This window comes from Astatotilapia calliptera, chromosome 1, assembly GCF_900246225.1.
Source record: "Astatotilapia calliptera chromosome 1, fAstCal1.2, whole genome shotgun sequence".
NCBI classification, from domain to species: domain Eukaryota; kingdom Metazoa; phylum Chordata; class Actinopteri; order Cichliformes; family Cichlidae; genus Astatotilapia; species Astatotilapia calliptera.
In genome coordinates this window covers 3,000,984-3,006,983 of record NC_039302.1, presented here as the reverse complement: position 1 = coordinate 3,006,983, position 6,000 = coordinate 3,000,984, and positions in this window count along the sequence as shown.

Here is a 6,000-nt window from a genome sequence, read left to right as displayed (position 1 = left end):
GCTGCAAATCAATAGTAAATATTTAGGTTGTATTACTTTTTGTGACCTGTATTGAAGCTGACACTACACAAAAGAAAGCCTCGCTCACCACACCATCCTCGCCCTTTCATGCCGCCTAATTATATCCTTAAGCAGGAAAAAATGTTTAGAAGAGGAAAAAAGCTCCGTTATTCTAAGATTACTCCAGACCGAAGGAAAAAGGCAAAAAATCTAATTTGGTTGGGCTTTATTTACGTGGACTTGAAGCTCCTGCCAGCGAGGCACACATCAACCAACCAAATCACTACACACACACACAGAAATGGTTCACTGCCATTCATAAGTCACAGTGTAATTCTGGCCTCCTGGCTCACTGCTTTAGATGAATGTTTCTACCCAGAAAGCAAACAAGATTCTGAAACCATGTTAATATTACCCAGCTGAGTGAAACTGAAACCAATCATCCCTCTTTCTCCCAGTCTGCAGCCTTACTGTGCCACCACACTGTCAAGGGAAACAATACTACCAGTAAATAGTATTTGAGGAACAGAAGGCAAACAAGGCCAAATATCTGCATAGATGTAGTAGCACTCATGTTTATTAAACACCAAAAAATGAAATATGCAGAAAAACAGCAGCCTCCAGGGTAGCAAAATGAAACAGAACTACCCAAAACAAACGAATCCTCTAATGGTCACTTACTGCTTGGATTCATCACAAAGTCGGTTCCACAGACTCCAACGTCAAACTCACCAGAGTTACATCAGAAACAAACATGATTACAGCTCTAAACACTGGGTTTGGTTTCTAATGCTAGGTGAAACTATATACAGAACCAAAATTTAGCATCATATTTTATGTCACAGTGAATTATGCATGCACCTTGCTAACCGAGATACACACCCAACACTAATCGGCCCTGTGCAGTCTGACTCGGCACTATTTTTAGTCCCCTCTGGTGCACTTTTGGAATGTTTCAGGATGACATTTCTGTCAAGTCTTGGATAGTGCACTTCTGAGATTAGTGTGTGCGCCTGTGTTCTTTTTAGCTTCCTAATATCACACTCTCTGTGTGTATTTCACATGAAATAAAATGGCTTTCTTGCACCAACAAAGAGCTATTAGGTAAAACTGAGTAGAAACTTGGTGCATCTTGGACTGAACGACTGAAAGATTAATAGGCTCTGTTTTGAGTTTTGTTCAAAAAAGAATGACTTCATATAAGAAAAAAATATATCACATATGCAGGACACCTTAAACTAGTTTTTTAATTAAGCAGCAGGGCAGAAAAAAGTCAGGGCTGCATCAAGACACGAGGACTAAACCCCAATTCAACCAGACCCAGAACTGATCCTGAATTAAAACAGGACTACAACAGTTCAAAATCAGGACTACTTAGGACTTAACCAAGACAGACCCAGAATCAGAACTAGATGATAATAGCACTAAAAATCATCATAGACCTGCACTACACTTATTTTTTAATTCTACCAAAGTCCACTATTTAGATTCAGAAACATTTATATAATTATTTAGCCTTGTTGTGCAAACAAGCCTGCAAAACTTAATAAATATAGAATTTGAAAAATAACAAACCTAAAAAGAAACACTAGGTACGAGATACATGAGGACCTATGATACGGTGATTTTGGTAAACAACCATTTGACTAACATGTGTGTCTCACCTGCTCTTGTTCCTCTCTCTCCCTCTCTGTTCCGCTCTCTGTGTTCCAACAATGAATCCCATTTGTATTGAAAGCATTAGTTTGCATGTGTTGTTCCCTGTATCACCTTCAGTTTTGATTTGTGGACGTTGTCGTCTGTTAAACTCTAATGAAACATCAAATAATGGTCAGTTTTTGTTTCATCCACTCCACTCTCATCTGCGTTTGAGTTCACATTTCCACCACCAGAGATCATGGCAAATATTATGTTAAAGTCATGTCTTAAGAAACATATGGCCTCTGAGACGATCCATCTGCTCTTCACTGCAGACGTACCAGAAATGGTCTCAATACTGACGTGACTGTCAAAAAGTCGTTCTTAAGGAAGGAAAAACAGCTCAAAATTTCACAAGAACTGGACTAGAAATCAGTGGCAACAGGTGTTATGGAGTGAGGAAATTCAAATTTGAGAAAATCTTTTTGTTCAGATTGGTATTTAAATGGTTGTCTACAGCTGGTGGCTCCATCATAGTTTGGGGGTTCGTTTTATCCAGTGGTACTGGGGATCTAATTATTAACACAGAACTCAATTTTAATCATCTGGAAAGCATCTGTAGCATCAAACGCACTGCCAATGCAGTGAAAGCGTACCTGGATAGGAAAACATAGATTGTCCTCCCAACAGCCTGAACATCATCATTATTGAAGCAGCGTGGGATCATCATGATTGAACAAATGAAAGGCAACATCGAAAGAAGAACTTTGTCCTCCAAAAAGCCCAGAAAACCTACTGAAGACCGCTTAGAGGAATTATAAGAAAGCCTGACTAAGAGTTCAGGCTGTGCCTAAGAATAAAGGTAGTCGTACCAAATACTGAATTGAACACACTGGATCAAGACTTCAAGACTTTTGAAGAATTAAACAATCATGTTCAACTTCAAGCTAATTATTTCTATAATTCTTATTTATTGTATATCTAATATTTATGTTCATCCCATTATAAAGTATCTTTGTCAGGGACTGTACATACTGTATCTGATCTATTGTACACAGATATAGAGGAGCAGCTGGCAGGGCCTGAATTCTGGCTGGGAAATGGTAGAGCTGGTCTGTTGGAGGCTGGAGCTGAGCTTTGTCAGGTGATAGACATGAAACTGAAGCAGAGGAACAAAGCCTAGCATAGCCTGTAACGGTATTACGACGGACACATTTTATGAGTTAATTTGGCTTTAAGTAACTTACAGGTTTCTTTGAAAAATACTTTCTTATATCCAGGTTCTTCCTTTTTGCTGCCATCCTCCTCTCCTCCTCGCAGCGCAGGCTTGCCGCTGCTAAAACTAAACAGAGCTCCCTGAAAGGCTCAGCCAATCATATTGGCCATATTTGTCACATGAGGTAGGACTCCAGTAGAGGACGTAATTTAACTCTTTCTGCACCGCTGGGTGAATGAGACGCTGACAGATCGTTTTTTTCTTTCGATCGGGTTTGTTTTTCTTTACTCGAAGAGATCAAATTATTGGTGGGACAATAATCGCTGGATATCGGTGGGGACACGTCCCTTCCGTCCATGCCAAATCTACGCCCTTGATGCTGTATCTAAAAATGGATCCTTAGAGACAACATTTGTTCAAGAATGGTACTGTTGGGTCTGTGCTCCAGCTGGTTCAGAAACGTATTCCCGTTAACAAAGCAAGACGAACAGCTCAACCGGTTTTCACATGCTAGCAAGGGGAACCGGACGGCAGCAGTCCGCTGCCGTCGGTGTCAAGCGAATCCAAAGAACCAGCTTCCCCTGCAGCCTTTTATTTCTGTGACACACAGTTTACACAAACACTCATTGTAAAATCCCCCTATGGTGCATCATAAACCCTAAGGCACTGAGTGTGTATATGTATGTAAGTGTGTGTGTGTGTGTGTGTGTGTGTGTGTGTGTGTGTGTGTGTGTGTGTGTGTGTGTGTGTGTGTGTCACCAAAGAGTCATAAAGGCAGGAAGTTTACTAAGCAAGAAACCAGAACCTTCACATAGGATGTTCCTATAATAAAACACTACAGCCTCCCCCACCATTCAACAGGCTGGGAGGGGTCAGAAACAAAGGTCTTTGATCCCACCAAGAACCAAGACTTACAAATTTCAGTACAATAATGGCAACATTTAACAACCTAACAGGTACAGTCGTCAACGCTGGTGTTTACAACCTAATAAAAGATACACTTTTAGATATAGAACTTAAATGTTAAGCACTACATCTCACATTTGATGCCCTGCAGATTTTACATTAATATTTCTCACAAAACTTAAAGCTGCCACTCTTTATACATGCAAATGTGTATAAAGACACACAAAAACAGATCCTGTATTCACTCAGCCTGCAGGCCACCAGTGATTTTACAAACTTTGAGCATTACAGAGTTAACCCACAGCCTTGCACAGCAGTGATTTTGTGGCTCAATAAAGAGGCCAGAATCACAATCATTTTCATTTGGCCAATATTATTCGTACAACCCCCCCCCCCCCCCAGAAAGGTTTCATTACTGTATAAAATATATAAAACTATACAAACTATAAATGCAAAACGGAGTTTCTGAGGGCTTGTAATATTGATCCTGGTAATCTTTGTTTTTTCTAAAATGGTTCTGTTATCGTTTGCAAATAGAAAATATTTTAATTTTTTTGAGAAAACTATTGAAAATCCTTTGCTCTGTTGAAAAAATGCAGTTGGAAAGATTTAGACAAAAACTTTAAATTTGGTAAATGAGGCTAATAATCTTGTCCTCATCTATATTTGCCATGGCCTGCATGATGGTTATTGTTAGTTGCTGTAATTCTTAGGTGGAGTTGTTTGTTTTGTCCTGAAGTTTGAGTGTATGTTTTACTGGTTACTCTGTCTGCTTTGTCCCTGTTACAGTTTTATATTAAAACCGGAGTACTGGCAGCTGGCAGTGCTGTCAAACAAAGCTTTTGGGAAATACTTTCAAAAATTGAAATTTTCATTAGGGGACTAATAATTCTGTCCCCATTTGTACATATCCCGTCCATCATCACATGTTCGAACATGTCATTTCTTCTTCTTGTTGGTTTTGCTGGTTATCCTGTTCCATTTCTCCCTGGCTCTTTACTTGCTTGTTTTCCTTACATCCTTTGTGGATTTATTTGTTTGTGTGGACTCTTCCTTCTTGGAGTTTGCCACTACTTTTGGTTTACTTTGCGTCCCTGCCAGCAAACAACATTTCTTATCTTTACACAGTTTTCCTGCTTTTGCTTCCCTATTGATCCCAACACAGATCAAACTATTAACGAATGCTGAGAACGTGTAGGCGGTCCTCTGTATCGATCCATATTGATTTGACTAATGTGGCTTCTGTTGTATTTGTCGTTATAGAGCCAGCTTTAGGCCCCTGTGTTTGTATCTGTGATATATACTGACTGTAGTAAATAACAACCTCAAAGGCAGAAAGCTGAGCAAAGATCTGGGGAAGGTTGTTGTTTCTTTCTAATTAGACTTGAAACCACCTCAAGAAAACAGCTGATCCCTTTGGACTGAGCAGCGTATCAACAGTGCTATAACAGAATTAACAAATGCTTAATTGGACAGAGTAGCTGTAGTCAGATATTAACCTCTTTCCACACAGATACTGAAATGCAAATTAATTTTGTTTAAAGGGTAACATTTTCTGTTTTCTGAAATGTTTTACTTCAACCTAACCCTAAACCTGCCCGAGTGGTTTACTGGTGACCTCGTGGATCTCAAGAAGTTAGTGGTTAGATCGGTGAATTCCAATAACAAACCAAGCTCCCATAATGGACCAGGAGGAGCACAAGACATGGATCAAGTATGAAAAGTGCTTTGAATGTGCATTCTTTCTAATATAGGGGTGAATCCTGTGGTTGTGTTCCAGTCTTATAGAAGTCAGTGGGGAAAACTGTCCACCGTATCTTATCTTATCAGATTCGCACCCCTGTGGTTAAAATCTGTCTTTAAAACACCAAAACAACAACAGCAGAAATGCTCATCGTGAGATTTCATAAATGGGACCAGTGGGTTACATCAGGGTAACTACATTATATATAACTACATTATATATAACTACATTATACAGATGATGGCTCCCACATATGCTCTACCACTTGAGACAGCTGAAAGAGCCTTTACCTGGAAAAGTTCATTCATGGAATTCTGGTCGAGTATTCTTGTTTGTCCTTATGTGACATTAGGAAATCTGCTGCCACCCAGTGGATAACAAATTGCCTTAAAATGGGACTGCTCTCATTTCTAATGATTTTATTTTTTTTGACGTAAAATCCCACATGCTCAACTAAGCATCCGTGCACTGTTGCACATTCAGCAGCTGTAGTAGG